At 46.1% G+C, this 20268-nt stretch overlaps 1 long non-coding RNA gene across 1 annotated transcript in view; it reads right to left on the reverse strand.

The window, feature by feature from the left end:
- Window positions 1-3131: 3131 nt before the first annotated feature.
- Window positions 3132-20268, reverse strand: part of LOC127580534 (uncharacterized) — a 36994-nt gene continuing 19857 nt past the window's right edge. Inside the window, exons 3-4 of the long non-coding RNA XR_007957836.1 lie at window positions 9353-9461; window positions 3132-6486 (exon numbers count right to left, since the gene is read on the reverse strand). This is a non-coding gene — a long non-coding RNA (uncharacterized LOC127580534). The remainder of the gene's footprint in view (window positions 6487-9352; window positions 9462-20268) is intronic.

Genomic DNA, 20268 nt, shown 5'->3' on the forward strand with positions numbered 1-20268 from the left:
CACCAGCATGCTGTCCCAAAGAGAGTGCCAGTTCTAGGAAGGCAGTGGGTGTCCTGTGCTGGGCTCAGGTGACGTGAACAGTCTCTGGTCATCTTAACCATAGGACTGCATAAAAGCAGAAAATGCTGGAAACACTCAGCAGGTCAGGCAGCATCTGTGGAGAGTGGAACAGAGTTAATATTTTAGGTTGAAGACCTTTCATTCATTTTTATTCTAGATTTCCAGCATCTCTGTTTGATTTGGATTTTCGATGACTGCTCGGGGGAGATGTATCCGCAGGGAGGGCGGCTGGCGAAAGGACAGCTGCTGAAGGGTACATGGATTTTTGCACAGGCTGTGGGGCCAGGAGGTGCAGGAGGCTTCTCTGGGGCTCCTTCCCAAGCTTCCCACTCCCTTCGCTTGACTGCTGGGCCCTGCTAATCTATCTCCCAAACACTGACCTGAGGAGTTCTTTCAGTTCCCTGAATGCTTTCCCCCAGCAAGCAGCCATTGTGTTTGGATAGGTTGAGCGAGCTAGGGCTTTTCTCTTTGGAGAGGAGGAGGATGAGAGGTGAGTTGATAGAGGTGTACAAGATGATAAGAGACATAGATCGAGTGGACAGTCAGAGGCTTTTTCCCAGGGCGACAATGGCTAACACGAGAGGACATAATTTTAAGGTGATTGGAGGAAGATATAAGGGGGATGTCAGGGGTAAGTTCTTTACACAGAGAGTGGTGGGTGCGTGGAACGCACTGCCGACAGAGGTTGTGGGGGCAGATACATTAGGGACATTTAAGAGACTCTTAGACAGACATATCAATGATAGAAGAATAGGGGGCTATGTAGGAAGGAAGGGTTAGATAGATCTTAGAGCAGGATAAAATGTCGGCATAACATTGTGGGCCGAAGGGCCTGTACTGTGCTGTAGTGTTCTATGTTTACGTCTATGATGATGGTTAAAATCTCCCCAATTTTATGCCCCGGAGCTCCAAATCATTTGATGTTTATCTTGCCACCCAGCCACACAGCTCTTGGGGTGAATTAGAAAAAGGGACGCTGCAATCGTTCTAAGTCATCTGCACCCTGTACCCTTGGTTTGATCGATTAGCAAAATAGGCTAACCAGATGAAACCAAGAGTACAGGTGCATAAACCTAGCCCGTATTTCTTTGAGTTTAGTAGATTCAGGGATGATGTGATCGAGCCATTCAAAATGATGGAAGTATTTGATTAGGGTAGATTCAGATCTTCTATTTCTTCCTGTGTAGTTCCAGGGCAAGAGGACAATTGGAGCTGTCCCATTCCAGAGTGAAATCATTCCAGAGTGACCATCTTCCTACACACAGGGTAGATAGAATCTGGCTCTCCTTCAAAAAGGAAATTTAGACAGGTAAATGGTGTGGAGAGATATGGGCCAAATGCAGGCAAATGGGACTAGCTCACGAAGGTACCCAAGACAGATTGGTGGACGATCTGAGGGAAATGTTTAAAGGCATAGAAGGGATCACAAGCTCGTGTGGGTCGAATTGGGATCCAGATCAACTGTGATCTAATGGATTGTTGAAATAAGCTCAGTGGAGTGAATGGACTCCTCCTGTTCCTAATGTTATTGTGGACTATAAAGTAAAGTGACGGCTGTGAAGCATGAGACTACAAGACCATTTATTTACACAATGGCTCTTCCAACTAGAACAAAATGCACTCTCAGACAGCATGCGGCAAATCAGAATGTGTACTTAGTGGCAGAGTAAGACTGCTTGCTGTGATTGTGAGAGATTCCTCACCTTCCTTGTGGATTGCATTTAAAGCAAGATGATAAATGTATTTGACGGAGTGACTGCAAACACACCATCTCCTCTTGTGGGGGATCAGACGTGGTCATAGAATCTTAGAGTTTTACAGCACAGAAAGAGGCCCTTCGGCCCAACTTATCCATGCCGACCAAGGTACCTTTGTGAGCTAGTCCCATATGCCTGCATTTGGCCTATATATCTCCACACCATTTACCTGTCTAAACGTCCTTTAAACAAATGGTCCCTGTTCCCGTCCCCTCCTGAGAACCCCGAGTTTCCCCGCCGCTGGCATCGTGGGTAGCTGCCCCTTTCTTTGCTCCCCCTTCCACTCCACTGTCACAGGGCTCTCAGCAGTCTTCTGCTCAGCGTGGCTGGAGGTGGGGGGGAGTGGAGGGTGGGGTTGGTGACAACAGATGTCGATGGTGGGACGACCATGGCGAGCTCTGGGCCAGGAAGGGCTGATTCCAATATCTCCCCAGGTAGGGCTGAGGTTGGAAGGAGGTGAGAGCCGATGGGGGAGAAGGAATGCTGACTTCTCTGCTCCACAGTGTCAGGGTAACTCCCCTGGAACAACACAGGCAATGGGCTGTCTCCCTGCTGTGATCAATATTACACATCACGGCTTGGTTTGGCAACTGCTCTGCCCAGGACCGCAAGAAACTGTAGAGAGTTGTGGACACAGCCCAGCGCGTTGCAGAAACCAGCCTCCCCTCCATGGACTCTGTCTATACCTCTCGCTGCCTTGGCAAAGCAGCCAGCATAATCAAAGACCCCACCCACCCAGGTTATTCTCTCTTCTCTACTCTTCCATGAGTAGAAGATACAGGAGCCTGAGGGCACATACCACCAGGCTCAAGGATAGCTTCTATCCCACGGTGATAAGACTATTGAACTGTTCCCTTATATGACAAGATGGACTCTGACCTCACAATCTACCTTGTTGTGACTTTGCACCTTATTGTCTACCTGCACTGCACTTTCTCTGTAGCTGTGACACTTTACTCTGTACTGTTATTGTTTTTACCTGTACTACCTCAATGTACTCTGTACTAACTCAATGCAACTGCACTGTGTAATGAATTGACCTATACGATTGGTCAATTTTTTCACTGAACCTCAGTACAAACATAGAACATAGGACACTACAGCACAGTACAGGCCCTTCGGCCCACAATGTTGTGCCGACATTTTATCCTGCTCTAAGATCTATCTAACCCTTCCCTCCCACATAGCCCCCCATTTTTCTAGCCCCCTATTTACAAGTGACAGTAATAAACCAATACCAATACCAAATCTCCAGACATGTGATAATACCATCCACACAATGCCACCATACAGATTTTTATTTTATTTGTAAATTTTCTGGGGATCTAGGTGTCACTGGCGAAGCCAGCACTTATTACCTAACCGCTCTTGAGAAGGTGGTGGTGAGCGTCTTATTTGAACCACTGCAGTCCTTCTGCTGAAGGTGTTGCCCCTGGAACCTCCTCACTTCCCTATTCTCTCTCCTCTCTTAAGTTGCTGCTTAAAAACCACTCCTGGCCAAACACTTGATGTTGAAGGCTCCTTCCTCAGCCTGGCACCACATTTTCATGAGGCCACAACTGTGAAATGCCTTGGAATGTTTTACTACTTTAAAGGCACAAAATAAAAGTTGCATGTTTTACCTATTTGTTGCATGATTAACATATTTTAATTAAAGCAGCATGGAGAGCTGCAATACTATTTGGGTCAGTTAAATTTAAGGTACTGATGAGCAGAAAGCCAAGCATTTATATTATGAACAGAAAGATTAAAACGGGAACTGTAGACACCTCTATAAATTTGTCTTTGTATCGTGATCGATTCCAGAACAAAAGTTTCCATGAAGTTTGAGGCTGGTAACAGGAGACCTTGCACTGAATAAAGGGCAGAGCTCCGGGCCGCTGTTCTAATTATGTCACTCTGCTGGCTACGGCCTGGGGTATGTTAGTGCCTTAATTTTGACAACATTCCCTGACAATAAATTACTGGCGCAAAGTATAAAATCAAGATGGATTGTTTGGAGGCAGGTAACATAATTCAGAGACTGCACCAAAAATGACAGATGAAATTGAAATGCTTATATCAACAGGATCAAGATGTATCTGTCAATGCACAATAACTCTATGTAAAAAAAAACAAAATATTACAACGTAATAAAATGTAAGACATTAATTATTTTACATCTCTATTCTTTTCTTGTTACCATTTTTATAATAAATTCCCATGTGTGCATTTATAATGGAAACACCGAGGCAAACGTAGAACTCTTTAATGGCTGTGAATGTTGGGAGTCAATTCAAACTTTCATGACTGATGAAACTGTGGGCGGCATGGTGGTGTAGCAGTTAGCATAACGCTATTACAGCGCCAGCGACCCGGGTTCAGTTCCGGCCGCTGTCTGTAAGGAGTTTGCACGTTCTCCCCGTGTCTGATTAGGTTTCTTGCGGGGGCTCCAGTTTCCTCCCACATTCCAAAGACGTACGGGTTAGGAAGTTGTGGGCATGCTGTGCTGGCGCCGGAAGCATGGCGACACTTGCGGGCTGCCCCCAGAACACTCTACGCAAAAGATGCATTTCACTGTGTGTTTCGATGTACGTGTGACTAATATGTGACTTCTGTGACATGTGACTTATGATATTGGTACATTTTGTTGGGTGAGTGTGCAATGGGAGCTGGAGCAAAGGTAGGTATTATAATGCAGAGATCATCAACCTGAACAATAGAGCAGGTTCAAGGGCTGAATGCACTATACCTGATCCCAACATCCATATGTCCACTGCCACCCCCATTAACCACCTTGACACATTGCAATGCTAGCAGCATGCGTCATACAGAATGGAAAGCAAACACTCATCAGTGCTTATTCCGCATCACAAGGCAGCTGCTCCTTGGGTCCTCCGGGGTGGATTTCACCGCATCCCGTCTCCGCTTTGCCATTCACCCATCCTCAGTGTTGGAGCTGCTTCCATAACAGTGGGGTTGGGCTTCTGTCACTACCAGGCACTGAAGCAAATCAGGAAGGTGGCTTCTCATCAGCTTCAACAACAGTTACTGCTATTAAGTAAGTGCTCCCAATGAATCTCACTACCCATGACAATAGACAGACAACCAAGTGCCCGTTGTGGCTCAGTTCAGACGTTGCCACCCCTCTATCATCTCCACACCAAGCAATGTATACATCCATTCAAGACACGGTAGTGTAGTGGTTAGCGTAACACTACTACAGCACCAGCGACCCGGGTTCAATTCCGGCCGCTGTCTGTAAGGAGTTTGTACGTTCTCCCCATGCCTGCGTGGGTGTCCTCCGGGTGCTCCGGTTTCCTCCCACATTCCAAAGATGTACGGGTTAGGAAGTTGTGGGCATGCTATGTTGGTGCTGGAAGCGAGGCGACACTTGCGAGGAGCCCCCAGAACATGCTATGCAAAAAGATGTATTTCACTGTGTGTTTCGATGTAAATGTGACTAATAAAGATATCTTAATGGTACAGTGCCTCTCCTCCTCTGGCTATGCTACTATTCCACAGCGTGCTCCCTCATGGTGTTATCCACTTGCAGTGAAGGAAGCTGCAGTTGGCTGTCAAGGGCAGCCCTGAGCAGTTCCTGGCCTGAGCTTTGAACTGAGGGTCTCATCGTGAGCAGTAGCAGTCTGGGCGAACCGGCTAACTGCATCAGCAAAGGCACAGTCCGAATGGCAGGGCTCTGAGCATCGATGCCATCATCCTGACAAAGGACAACAGATTTGTTGCCCATGGGGGCCACTGGCAGTGCCCCTGGGAACTGCTCCAGTGATCCAACTACTCCATTGGAAGACAAATTCCTGGAGAGGCATCACACTCTCGGATCCCCATCGAACACTGCAATCCAGACCCAGTGGCAGCAAGCTAAGTTTAGGGTTAGGATTATGGTTGGCAGATGTAAAAGCAGCACAGTGGCAGAGCTGGTAGGGTGCTGTCTCACAGTTCCAGTGACTCTGGTTCAATCCTGACATCCGCTGCTGTCTGTGTGCAATTGGCATGTTCTCCTCGTGACCAAATGGGTTTCCCCTCGGGCACTCCGGTTTCCTCCCACATCCCAAAGACATTCGGGTTGGTAGGTTAATTGTCCACTGTAAATTGCCCCTCGTGCAAGTGAATGGTAGAATCTAAGGAAGTTACTGGGAATGTAGGGAGAATAAAATAGGATTAGTGTAAAATGGTCAGCATGGACGCGGTGGGCCAAAGGGCCTGTTTCTGCTCTCTATGACTCTATGAGCTTCCACTGTAGCAGCCTGTGGAAGACATGATCTCACCCATCAAATGTCACAGCATGGTTTCCACCACATCCAAGGACTTCCCCATAATGATAAACCTCTCCCACAGTCCCAAATGTTTTTGTGTACATGTACATGTACACCAGCTTTCAGGGAGTCCTCCCCTGAGGCCTCTGGAGCAGGAGCGGTGTGTGATCACACCACGGGGGGTGCTGGTATACACGTCTGTGTCCCACCGGCACCGCCAGCAGTCTGTGTACCTGGCAGCACCCCGCATGCAGAATTATCCTCCACCGCCAGTGAAGTGCCAGTATCTGAGCCGGTGGATGTGATTGTCAGATGGAGGCAATGTCTTCTTGATCACATCACTCAGGGCCTGGGGGTTGGGAGGCTGTAGTCTGGGGGGTAGAAAGGGAAAGGTGGGTACTTCTTGGGGGTCTCTGAAAAGAGAAAGACACAGGTGAGAGAAGAAGGCAGGCACGGTAGTGTAGCCGTTAGTGTAATGCTTTACAGCACCAGCGACCCCGGTTCAAATCCGGCCACTGCCTGTGAGGAGTTTGTACGTTCTCCCCGTGTCTGCGTGGGTTTCCTCCGGGTGTTCCGGTTTACTCCCACATTCCAAAGACGTGCGAGTTAGGAAGTTGTGGGCATGCTATGTTGGCACCGGGAGTGTGGCAACACTTGCGGGCTGCCCCCAGAACACTCTACGCAAAAGGATGTATTTCACTGTGCGTTTCGATGTACATGTGACTAATAAAGATATCTTATCTCTTAAGAGGAAAAAGATGTAAGCCATCAGATTCTTATGAGGCAGAAGGAAGTGTGGAGAGATGGGGAAATGGAGTGTGGCAGAGATGATCAGATACAAGCAGACTATCGCGTTCATCGTCGTCTGATCCTCCACAGGACACGGGCCGTGTGGTCACTGTGATGAGGCTCTCGTCGGTGTAGCTCAACCTGTGCTCACGGTGGGACCGGGGGCCATCCAGCCACTGTGATCCACGATTCTCTGCCACCTTGTCCTGTCGGAGCAGGAAACATGTCAGTCACTGCGGTGAAATTTCTCTCTGTGATGTGTTGGAACAGTGGCCAGTGTGTGCTTGTGCACTGGAACTTATTAGGCAGGAGTGTTGACTGATATTTCTGGTTAGCTGGGTGATAGGGGGGTGTGCACGCACTTTTACAGTTGTTGGTAAGTGGGCTTTGGTTGTACTGCACACTGACTTTGACCTTGACCACATACGAGGGCATTAAACATCGTTCTGCATTGGAGCCATGTTGCAAGGGCACCACTGTGTGTATTGACGTCCCTCTACCCATCACCTCTTCGTTTCCAGACTGGAGATCTTCCTCAGCACACAGGGTCTCTCCCTATGGGTCAGCACGTCAAGATCAACAATGGAGAAAAGGAGTGCACTCCCATATAAATGCAGCCATTCTTCTCAGTAGTGTGCCTTAATCTGCACAATAACTTCCAGTGCTAGTGGTGACATTGGTGATTATCTCCCCTCGAAGAAGTGCAGGCAGTTTTGTTTCAGCTGGCATGTAGAACTCCGGAAATGACTCGGAATTGCAATGGTGCAGCAAGTGAGAAGCAGCTTGTCATTGCTCTGATGCTGCAACCTTGCACAAGGGTCATGGATGAAAGTCTGTGCACTGAGGGAAACTGGTCAGTGCTTCTCAGGCAGTGCCATCTTAGCACCTGTTTTCATGCTTGATTAACTTTCCAAGTACAAGAGTTTTAATGTGTAAAGGGAACCTTTTGGCCTGGAAATTCATTGCCACCAGGGTTGCTGAGTGGCGTCAATAAATACTTTCTTCCTGAACCAGAATTCAGCAGTGCCCGATGCCTGAGGCATTTTTCCCAGCTTGCGCACTCCCCTCCAAACACTGAGCTGAGGCGGAGCAGGCAAAGCTTCAGAGAAGAGTTGGAGCAGGGACACATCCAAGAAGGGGAGGGAGAGTCAGGGCTCCAGAGTCAAGTTGAGTGACTGGATGGAGGTTGGATCAGGGAGTGTGGAGGGGTGTGGGGAGGGTATTGTGGATTCCAGGTTCTCAGTCAGGCCTGAATCAGTGTGACTTAGGGCACAGGGGCTTCTGGTAATTGGTAGTTGGCTTATTATTGTCATATGTACCAATATACAGTGAACAACTTTGTTTGCATCCAATCAGACCAATCATTCCATACATCAGTACATAAGATAAAGATATCTTTATTAGTCACATGTACATCAAGGTAGTAATAAGGGAAAGCGGTAACAGAATGCAGAATATAGTGTTACAGTTACAGAGAAAGTGCAGTGCAGGCAGACAAATATAGCACAAGGGCCACGACAAGGTAGACTGGGAGATCAAGAGTTCATCTTCATCGTACAAGAGGTCTGTTCAAGAGTCTTATAACAGCGGGATTAGGAGCTGTCCTTGAGCCTGGTGATGTGTTTTCTCAAAGCTTTTGTATCTTCTGCCTGATGGGGAGAGGGGGAGGGGGGAGAAGAGAGAATGTCTGGTGCGGGAGGGGTCTTTGATTATGTCGGCTGCTTTCCCAAAGCAGAAGGAAGCGTCGATGGAGTCAATGGAGGGGAGGCTGGTTTCCGTGATAAGACTCGTCCTCCTGGGGAGTTGGGGCCAGGATTAAGCAGGAAAGGCAGAGAGTCCAGAGGTAAGATCAGTGGGTGTCAGGGCGGGGATTGGTTTGCAGTTGATACTGATGGGGAGAAGGCAGTAGATGATGTCAGTGGTGTGGATTCCAGATCTGGGCTCATGCCAGCACTATGAGACCATGGTTGTTCTGAGACCTCAGAGGGCATGCAGAACACCATGACCCCAGCATCATGCAAGGGGAATTATGTCATTCCACGTACATCTGATGCAGGAATCTTGCATTGGTGAAAGCTCGATTTGTGGCTGGAAGTGCCCAGTCGAATTTTCAGAGTGACACAACTCGACCCGGAAATCATCACTGTCACAATCCACTCCCAGAGTAACCAAACTTTATTCACAAGGTGCTGCAAAAAACAGCACCTTGCAATACGAATTTCGAGGCTGTTGTTTGTTAGCTTTTCTGTCTGTAGGATGGTCTGTGTATGCTACACTCCTCATTGTAGGAGTCACAAATAAATATAACAGCTCACAATGTGAATATACTCTATTTGGAATCATTTAAATTCTGCAAGGATACTCACTATCTATAAATAGTCTACGATGTACTAGGTGATTTCAGATTTTAATTATCTCTTGATGACTTCAGTGCAGCTCTAAGTCAAACATGATATAAACACAATGAACAAATCTCTTTGAACTACTTACCCATTACTTGGCCAGTGGAAGAAGGACACTTGTGTTACAGGATATATTCTCTGATTAGTTCCGTCATACTCCAAGGAATGTAAAAGTGCTGACGACGTGAGTCTGTCATCTGCCAACATATAACATTAAACAGCTTCATGAGATCAGTTATGGATCAAGTGGATGTACCCTTCATACTCAGTAAATCTGAACAGAAAATGAGTTCTTCAGTTTGCTTTTATTGGGAATCCTCAGTACAGATGTGGCCAATGCAGTAGTATAACTGCAGAGAATAAAGAGGACATCTTCTTCATTGTCCTTTAACTTTTACAGCACTTTTTCAAAGCTATCCTGTAAAGTAATGCCATTCATATCTGTAAAAGTTATCCCTTCAATGCACAAAGTAATGACTGTTCATACTGTGCCAGAAAACAGTGACTAGAAATATGGAAGAATAAAGAGGTTGTATTGGTTACTTGTGTGGGTTCGCCTTCCAACATTTGTTACTGCTGTGAATTCAAACTGTAGAAAGTGGAATTGTAAACGCGGAAAAGACTTGGTGATGCAAAATATGTTTGCCAGCCACATTTTTCACATGACATTCAACACGTTGTCTGTGAGTGAATATTGAAAGAGTGCCTTTCTGGAGTTTGGAGTTATTTGGAAATGTTGTTTACCCTGTGACTGTGTAAGTCATATCAAAGAATCAGAAAGTAATGGTTAAAAGTATGTGGTTATTTACTGACCTATTAAAGCAAGTTATACAGGGAATCCAAGTTATGCTTTAAAGTTTGCCACAGTAAGAAGCTATCAAAAGGGCTTTGAAAAAGAACATACTCTGTGGTATAGTTCAAAATGGTAGAAAAGCAAAGCACAAACCATGCAGATAAATACCCTCTGTATTAATTATAATTCTCTTCCAATATTCAACGTTTTTTATGCTCATTTTCTTCTGCCATCTCCAAGTACTTTCTTTGACCTGGAAGGAAGATGATTGACCTAAGCTTGGCCATTGCTCTAGCGTAGAAAAGGTGACAGCCATTTTGCTCACAGCAGGGACCCACAAACAGGGAGGGGAGAAATGAGCATGAACATATTTTACTGATACCGGCTGAGGAGTAAATGTCAGTCAGGACACGAAGAAAAGTCAGCTGTTTTTTTTTCAGATTAGTGCCTTCTTATCTTTTAGATCCACCCGAGAGAGTGGAAGGGACATCAGTGTAATATCTCATCAAAGAGTAGGCAGTGCAGCCCTGATTTTTTTGTGCGGATTCTGTGGTCCTGGAAAAGATTTAGAACCTATGACTCAGAGCTGACATTGCAACGATTGAACTAAAGGTGATGGGAGTAGTTTGTGGTGATGAACTGCTTGAATCCTCTCTTTCCATCGATGTGAAAAGGTTTTTATCCTCTTGTTATCTTTTTCTAAGAAGGCAGTAAGGCTTATCATGCTTACAGAACAACTTTCATCTAAATACTAAGCAACATAGAATAACCTTCCAATTCACTTCACAAAGTCAAAAGGAAAGGTGGATGTCAAGCCAATGAAAAGATTTCAGGGCTTTAAAGGAAGGTCAAAAAGGAGGGAGAAGTCAAGAGGTGGAACGGTTTAGGGAGGTGACTGGTGGTTTAAGGCAGTGTGGTCAGGACAACTAAAGCCATGGTTATTAATAGTTTGATAGAGGGAGGGAGGATGGGATACACAGGAGCTGACTGCAGGTCTGCGGCATTACAGAGATAAACTGACCCTGGAGAAACATTAAGCACAAAGACGGGAGTTTGAAATTTGAGATACAGGCATACTGGGAGCTGTGAGTAAGCATATGATTGGTTAAAAGCAAGGAGAGGCTTGAATTTGTTGACCCCTGTCCCACCATTCCCACTCTTCTCTGTATACTGGCTACCTCCCCTCTCTATTCTTAGTCCCGATGCAGGGTCTTGACCCGAAACGTCGACTATTCCTCTCCCCCCCCATAGATGCTGCTCGACCCTCTGAGTTCCTCCAGCAGATTGTGTGTTGCTCCAGATTCCAGCATCTGCAGTGTCTTGTGTCTCTCTTGAATTTATTCATTGCCTTTCATGAACTTAAAACACTCCAAAATAATTTACAACCAATTAAATTCTTCTGAATTGCTGTTTTTTGTTGTATTGTGTATGCATGCAGAGCACACTTTCTCACATGCAACTACATGTAAATGACTGAGTGCCCTGCTTGTCCTAATGCTGGTACAATTATTAGTCAGGACTCTGGGAGCACTCCACTTTTCATTGAATGGTTCCCTGGGGTTTTTGCATGTACCTGAGAGTGGAACTTGAGGTAGGACAGAAAGGGCTAGAGCTTGTGGGATCTCTGCCCTCCCGAACTCACCTGGGTCGGCTGTGCAGGGTCAATCTCACTGACCCACTCCCCTTTGGAATGTTTCTAGAGAAGCATGGAGGGATCAGAGGGGCAAGTAGCTCTTTGGCAACTCTGCCCCACCCCCGGAATGCTCAGGCAGGTTTCTGTAGCCTCTGATAGTCAGAGACAATTAAAAACAACTAAAATAGTCACAAATAATAAAAAAACAGATTACTTTTAAAAAATTAAAAATTGAAGAAATAAATTAATTAAAATCACACTAAGACACCCCCTCACACTAAGGCTGTGTCTTGGGATCGAAGATGACTTTCCATTTAGGGCCAAAGATACCCAGGAGTCAGTAGGTTAGACCATAAGACATAGGAGCGGAATTAGGCCATTCAGCCCATCGAGTCTGCTCCGTCATTCGATCATGGCTGATTTACTTTTCCCTCTCAACCCCATTCTCCTGCCTCCTCCCCGTAACCTTTGACGCCCTTACAAATCAAGAACCTATCAACCTCCACTTTAAATATACCCAATGACTTGGCCTCCACAGCCATCTGTGGCAATGAATTCCACAGATTCACCACTCAATTGGATAAAGAAATTCTCCTCATCTCTGTTCTAAAGGGACATCCTTCTATTCTGAGGCTGTGCCCTCTGGTCCTTGACTCTCCCACTACTGGAAACATCCTCTCCACATCCACTCTATCCAGGCCTTTCAATATTCGGTAGGTTTCAATGAGATCCCCCCCCCCTCATCCTTCTAAACTCCAGCGAGTACAGGCCCAGAGCCATCAAACGCTCCTCATACGTTAACCCTTTCATCTCCGGGATCATTCTCATAAACCTCCTCTGGACTCTCCCCAATGCCAGCACATCCTTCCTTAGATATGGGGCCCAAAACTGCTCGCAATACTCCATATGTGGTCTGACCAACACCTTATAAAGCCTCAGCATTACAGCCTTGCTTTTATATTTCTAGTCCTCTCAAAATGAATGCAAACATTGCATTTGCCTTCCTTACTACCGACTCAACCTGCAAGTCAACCTTTAGGGAATCCTGCACTAGGACTCCCAAGTCCCTTTGCACCTCCGATTTCTGAATTCTCTCCCCATTTAGAAAATAATCTACACCTTTATTCCTTCTATCAAAGTGCATGACCGTACACTTCCCTGTGCTGTATTCCATCTGCCACTTCTTTGCCCATTCTCCCAACCTGTCCAAATCCTTCTGCAGACTCCCTGCTTCCTCAACACTACCTGCCCCTCCACCTATCTTTGTATCATCTGCAAACTTGGCCACAGAGCCATCAATTCCGTCATCCAAATGATTAACATATAATGTGAAAAGTAGCAGACCCAACACCAACCCCTGGGGAACACCACTAGTCACCGGCAGCCAACCAGAAAAGGCCCCCTTTATCCCACTCTTTGCCTTCTGCCAGTCAGCCAATCTTCTATGCATGCTAGAACCTTTCCTGTAATACCATGGGCTCCTGCCTTGTTTAGCAGCCTCGTGTGTGGCACCTTGTCAAAGGCCTTCTGAAAATCCAAGTAAACAACATCCACTGACTCTCCTTTGTCTATCCTGCCTGTTACTTCCTCAAAGAATTCCAACAGATTTGTTATTTGTTTCCAAGGAACCTTTGAGAACCTCCATGAATCTTTTCCACTGTCGACCTGATCATCTCTTGTTATGGCAGGGGTGAGAATAGACTTCCTGTTGTATGGTGATAGGCAAGTAAGCAATATGGTCTGTCCATTGAAGCTGAGTGTATTCAGTGCCTCAGTGCTGCGGATGTTGGCTGGGAGAGGATGCTGATGTTGGTTCAGAGGAGAGGAGTCTGCGAACAGTATCGGTGGTGTCTCTCCAGTGTTTCATGGTGACTGCTGTGGGTAGGCCATGATCACTGCTGCCCAGCAGATGGTGAGTTTTGGACTGGGTTTGAGGTCTTGAACTTCAAACACTCTTTTCCTCAGACAAATGAAGGCTAAGCTGGTGCACTTGAGGCAAAGGTGGATGTTGTCATTGATGTCTGCCTTAGCTGAAAGGAGGGCTCCCGACGTATGGGAAGTGGTCCATGTCCTTCAGGGTCTCACTGTGGACCTATATTGTCAGAGGGCAGTGCTGCACATCTGGAGCAGGTTGGCAGAATACCTGTGATTTGTGGATGTTTGCTGTCAGGCCCATCCTCTCATCTGCTTCTATAACCAAGACAACCTGACTTGAGATTTGGCATCCAAACCTTCACATATGTAAGCAACCCGGAAAGGTGCTGGAGGAACTCAGTGGGTCAGACAGCATCTGTGGAGGGAAATGGACAGTCAATGTTTCAGGTTGAGACCCTTCAACTGGACTGAATGAAGGGCCTCGACCCGAAATGTTGACGGTCCATTTCCCTCCATAGATGCCGCCTGACCTGCTGGGTTCCTCCAGCTCCTTTGTGCATTGCTCCAGATTTCCAGCATCGGCAGTCTCTCTCGTGTCTTCATATATGTAATCATTGTTTGCGCACTGCAGCTTGAAATTCAGTGACTTTGGTTCTGGAGTGGTAGGGATGCAGTTTTTTACAGATTCTCCTGCAGATTAATTCCACTCCAGTGGGACGCCTGTTGGAAGCGAGGTGCTACCTTGTGGTGAGGAGGATTGGTATGGACGTTGGAGTGACAACGCAGCCTAGCTTGGGTGTGTTGTGGACAAATTAGTTAAGGTCTTGGTTTCCACGCCATTTTGTACCAGAGGTAAGATGGAGACCAATTTCTGCAAAAAGCCAAATTTGAGGAAAACTTTCCACAGAATTGACAAGAGTCAAAAGCTTATGTGAGGTCAAAATAAGGCTGTTGTTGATGTTGCTTTCTACATTGCCCCTGGAGTTGTTGCATAGAAAAGATCATGTTCCCTGAGCCTTCAGATGGATGGAATCCAGACTGCGATTTGGGGAGTAGCTCTTCGGCTACCAGGAGAAGGGCCCTGGCACAGACTTCCCCTGTGCAGGCATCAAGGAGATCCTTTATAAAGGAATTTGTTTCCTTTCTTGGTCACAAATACAGCCGTTTTGAACTTTTCTGGTAAGTCCTTCTCTTCCTAGACATGGGATATGAGGTTGTGAATTTGTGGCTGAGGTTTAGAACTTCACCAGGGGCACTATCTGCATGGGAGGCCTTCTTCTTTTACAATTGGCAAAAGGCCTTCTCAACATCTTGTCAGTCAGAGGCAGTGGTGGTGGCGGTACACTGTGGATTGGAGTCAAGAGCACTCATGTCAGACATGTTACAGTTGAGAAATTCTTCTAAGTGTTCCTTCCAGCAGGTGATAACAGCCTCTCTGAGCTCAATAAGTTCACCTCCGTTCTTGGCTGTCAGTAGGTTAGACCCATGGGGCCACTGATGGCCTTCACAGTGCCAGAGAATGCATGTACGTCATTCTTTTCAGCTTATATTCTTTTCACCCCTCATTTAGGTCACGGGCTTTCCGTTGGACCTCAGCCGTCAGGTGCCCGTAGAGCGATTTCTTTTCCCTCAAGGCATGGCAGAGCTTCCTGTTCAAGTTTGCCTTAGTTCCTTGGCTCCTGGATCTCTTCATCATTCTCATCAAATCAGTCCTGGTATTTCCTGGTAGAGTCCAGAATCCCTTCATAGATATAATTATGGTGAACCAGCATCTGTAGTTTTCCTGTTGATTCTTTGAAGTAGAGCTGAGCTGATCTTTTCTCATAACCAACTCAGGAATATCACATGGGACTTAAGTTAAGACCTGTCCCAGGGTGGAAAACAATAGATGGATAGACTTTCAACTGTATTTTACTGCTACTCACTGACAATAACTGCATCAGTAACTCCTTAATATTTATTTATTAGTCACATGTGCATCGAAACACACAGTGAAATGCGTCTTTTTGCGCAACACTGTCTGAGAATGTGATGGGGCAGCCTGCAAGTGTCACCACGCTTCCGGCGCCAACACAACATGCCCACAACTTCCTAACCTGCATGTCTTTTGGAATGTGGGAGGAAACTGGAGCACCCGGAGGAAACCCACGCAGACACATGGGGAGAACGTACAAACTCCTTACAGACAGCGGCCGGAATTGAACCTGGGTCGCTGGCACTGTAATCGCGTTACACTAACCACTACACTTTAGTTCCCCTTTAATATCAGCAGTAAACAACAAAAATTCCAGAAGGATCTCCCTTGAAGTGGCAATGTTCCAAGCCCTCATCAATTGATACATTCATGAGTCACAAGAAAATGATTTACCTTGCATAGTCTAACCCTAGCATTTTGTGGGATTATATTCACAATGTTTTTATAATATTTCTTAGTTCTTCAGTGGAAAAATAAATGTAGTGTGAAGTCAAAGTCGAGTTTATTGTCATATGTACAAGCACATGTGTGCACAGGTGCAATGAAATAATTGCAGCAGCATCACAGGCACAGAGCATCATATAAGCAGCATCCACAAGAAAAACATTAAGTAAACAAATTATACACAACTTTTACAAGAAAGAACACAATTAGGACGGGAAAAAAAGTCCATTTTAGTGCAAAGTGATCAAACCGGTCACAGTGTTGCTACACTGTAGTGATTAGGGTTGTGCAGGTTGGTTCAAGAACCAAATGGTTGAAGGGAAGTAGCTGTTCTTGAACCTGGTGGTGTGGGACTTCAGGCTTCTGTACCTCCTGCCTGATGGTAGCTGAGAAGATGGCACGGCCCGGATGGTGGGGATCTTTGATGATGGATGTTGCCTTCTTGAGGCAGTGCCTCCTGTAGATACTACCGATGGTGGGGGGGGGGGGGGGGGGGGGGGGGATGTGCCCAAGATGTATTGGGCTGAGTCCACTACTCTCTGCAGCTTCTTACATTCCTGTGCATTCGAATTGCCGTACCAGACCATGATGCAACCAGTCAGGACACTTTCAACAGTACACCTGTAGAAGTTTGTTAGAGTGTTTGGTGACAAGCCGAACCTCCTTAACCTCCTAAGAAAGTAAAGAAGTCCTTTGTGTAATGGGAAGAAGAGAAGGAAGAAAGAAAAGGAAATATTGTCCATATTAATAGCTATTATTTCTCAGAAAAGTCATAGGTAACTGATCCATTTTGAAGCACAGCCATTCAAATGAGGCATTTATTGCTAATACCCAATTGCCCTTGAGAAGGTGTGGCGGGCTGCCTTCTTGAACAGCAGCAGCCTATTGGGTAGACATCCTACCACAGTACCGTTGGGTGGTGAGTTCAGGGTTTTGACACAATGACAGTGAAGGAAGGGACATGCAGATTATACCAAAATTGGTGGTATACTGGACCGTGAAGAGGTTATCTAAAATTACAAAGGGATCTAGATCAACTGGGGAAGGAGGCCAAAGAACAGCAGACGGAATTTAACTCAGACAAGCACGAGGTGTTGCACTTTGGTAAGTTAAACCAGGGCAGGACTTATACAGTAAATGGTAGAGCCCTGGACAGTGTTGTAGAACAGAGAGTCCTAGGGGAATAGGTACATAGATCCCTGAAAGTGGAGACCCAGGTAGATAGGGCACACTTGCCTTCGTTGGTCAGGGCATTAAGTACAGGAGCTGGGACGTTGTGTTACAACTATACAAGTCAATGGTGAGACTGCACTTGGGGTATTGTGTGCAGTTCTGGTCATCCTGCTATAGGAAGGATGTCATTAAGCTGGAAAAGGTGCAGCAAAGATTCATGAGGATGTTACCAGGACTGGAAGGCTTGAGTTACAGGAGGCTGGATAGACTAGGACTTTTTTCCTTCTAGCGCAGGAGGCTGAAGGGTGACCTTATAGAGGTGTATAAAATCATGAGGGGCAAAGATGGAGTGAATGGTCACAGTCTGTTTCCCAGGTCAGGAAAGTCTAAAACTAGAAGGTTATAGGTTTAAGGTGAGAGGGGAAAGATTTAAAAGGAACCTGAGGGGCAAGTTTTTCACACAGAGGGTGGTGGGTATGTGGAATAAGCTGCCAGAGGAAGCAGTAGAGGTGGGTGCAGTTACACTGTTTAATCTTTAATTTAGACAGGTGCATGGATAGGAAAGGTTTAGAGGGATACAGGCCAAACACAGGCCAATGGGACTAGCTCAGGCAGACAACTTGGTCAGCATGGATGAGTTGGGCCGAAGGGCTGGTTTCTGTGCTGTATAACTCTATAACTATGACTGTCTGCAAGTTGGGGTGGTATATGACTTGGAGGAGACCTTGTTGGAAATGGTGTTGTCATGCACCTACTGCTCTCACCTTCCAGATTGTGGAGACCTCAGGTTTGGAATGTGGACGTGGTAGACCAAATACCCACTTACTATTTCATATTTTCTCACATTCCTTTTATTTTCTGCTTTGATTTATAAGATGAGATATCTGTATTAGTCACATGTACATCGAAACACAGTGAAATGCATCTTTTGCATAGAGTGTTCTGGGGGCAGCCCACAAGTGTTGCCATGCTTCCGGCACCAACATAGCACGCCCACAACTTCCTAACCTGTACGTCTTTGGAATGTGGGAGGAAACCGGAGCACCCGGAGGAAACCCACGCAGACACAGGAAGAACATACAAACTCCTTACAGACAGCGACCGGAATTGAACCTGGGCCGCTGGCGCTGTAAGACCGTTACGCTAACCGCTACACTATCGTGCCTGCACCACTACACTACTGTGGCTGCCTTATTTTGTGTTAGACCAGTTGTACGTTCTTGTTACCTGATATTTTATACAGGTCATGTAAAAATGCTGTCAGGCCTGATTTACACACCTGCTTATTGTGCACTCCACACAATGTAAGGAACCGTTCTTGTATTACAGTGTAAAGAACATCAAGCTGGTCAGTTCAAGGCTGAGTTTAATCTTTAATGCCCACTTATTGGTGCAAGGCTAGTCAAGTGGTCCATTAGAGTGAGTATTTTTATATAGTTATTTATACCAACAGAGCATTGGACTTGCATTGAAAATAAGCTTACCTTCTTCATTATCTCTCTGGCAGGCTTAAAGGAATGTGTTCCCCTTAAAGGACAAGTGGCTGCATTAGGTGAAATGTGGTATCAGCTGGGGAGGATGGGGGAGATAGCGTTTTATTCTTCATACAGCCGGTCTTTGCCAAAGTCAAGGGATGGGGGAACAATGGGAGAATGAAATGAGAGGCAGAGCATTGATTGTGTGGATGTGTGACAGAACGATACAGCATTCATCGCACTTCTTAATGTCTGGAACAATAAATGGGGAAGAGCAGCTTGTGGTGGATAGGCATGGCTGGGTTTGTGAGGGGAGATCTCCTGTTTGGCACTTCAGGGGTTCACAGTGTACCACAGTTAGCAACATGTGGGTTCCAGGACCTGGCAGCAGATGGGTAAGAGGATGGCACACCTTATGGAACCTGGTCTAATAGAAATCCTATGTCTTGGGTAGACTGCCTACAAATGATGGTTATCAACATGTTGCATAGTTACTGCTTATCCATGTCTCCAAGGTATAGTAGATATTAGAAGCATTATCACACTCGTAACTTCCAGGTAGAAAATCATGATGCAGCAAATGATGGACAACCAAGTGCATTGCAAGCTGCACTCATGTCAGTCGCTAGTCACCTTCTCCAGTGTGACAATGGCTAACACAAGGGGACATCATTTTAAGGTGATTGGAGGAAGGTATAAGGGGGATGTAAGGGGTAAGTTTTTTACACAGAGAGTGGTGGGTGCGTGGAACGCTCTGCCGGCAGAGGCTGTGGGGGCAGATACATTAGGACATTTAAGAGACTCTTAGACACATGAATGATAGAGAAATGGAGGGCTATGTGGGAGGGAAGGGTTAGATAGATCTTAGAGCAGGATAAAATGTCGGCACAACATTGTGAGCCAAAGGGCCTGTAATGTGCTATAGTGTTCTATGTTCTATGTTCAACATCTGGCATAGCAAAGTTACTGTTCTGCTTCTGTCATCAAGCCTAAAACCTTTCAGGTCTTCCTGGTCGGCACAGTGGTGCCACTAGTAGAGCTGCTGGCTCACAGTGGCAGAGACCCGGGTTCAATTCCGACCTCGAGTGCTGTCTGTGTGGAGTTTGCACATTCTCACTGTGTGACTGCAAATATTTCCTCCAGGTGCTCCAGTTTCCTCCCACATCCCAAAGATGTGCCAGTTGGTGAGTTAATTGGCCGCTGTAAACTCTCCCATGTGTAGGTGAGTGGTGGAATCTGGGGGACGATGGGAATGTAGGGAGAATGCAAGAAATGGGATTAATACAAGATTGATGTAAATGGGTGGTGGATGGTTGACGAGGATTCAATGGGCTGAAGGGCCTGCTTCTGTGCTGTACCTCTCTCTCTGTGACTCTGTATTCATTCATTAGGGTTAGGGCTTCAAACATCTTTCCTCCTCTGTTCTATAATTGATGACTGTGCCTTCAGTTGCCTTTATTTTGGGGGTAACTGTGTTGGTGTCCATCTGTATTTGCCCTGAGGAGATGACCGTGACAGTAATTGTAAACAACAGAGGAGCATGTGAGGCTACCTTAGACTGTGGTGAAGAAGGAATCATATTGGTGTGAGAATGAAGTTACTCCTCAACCAGATCGGTTTAGGTTAGCCATTTGGT

Source organism: Pristis pectinata, chromosome 19 (genome assembly GCF_009764475.1).
Source record: "Pristis pectinata isolate sPriPec2 chromosome 19, sPriPec2.1.pri, whole genome shotgun sequence".
Taxonomy (NCBI): domain Eukaryota; kingdom Metazoa; phylum Chordata; class Chondrichthyes; order Rhinopristiformes; family Pristidae; genus Pristis; species Pristis pectinata.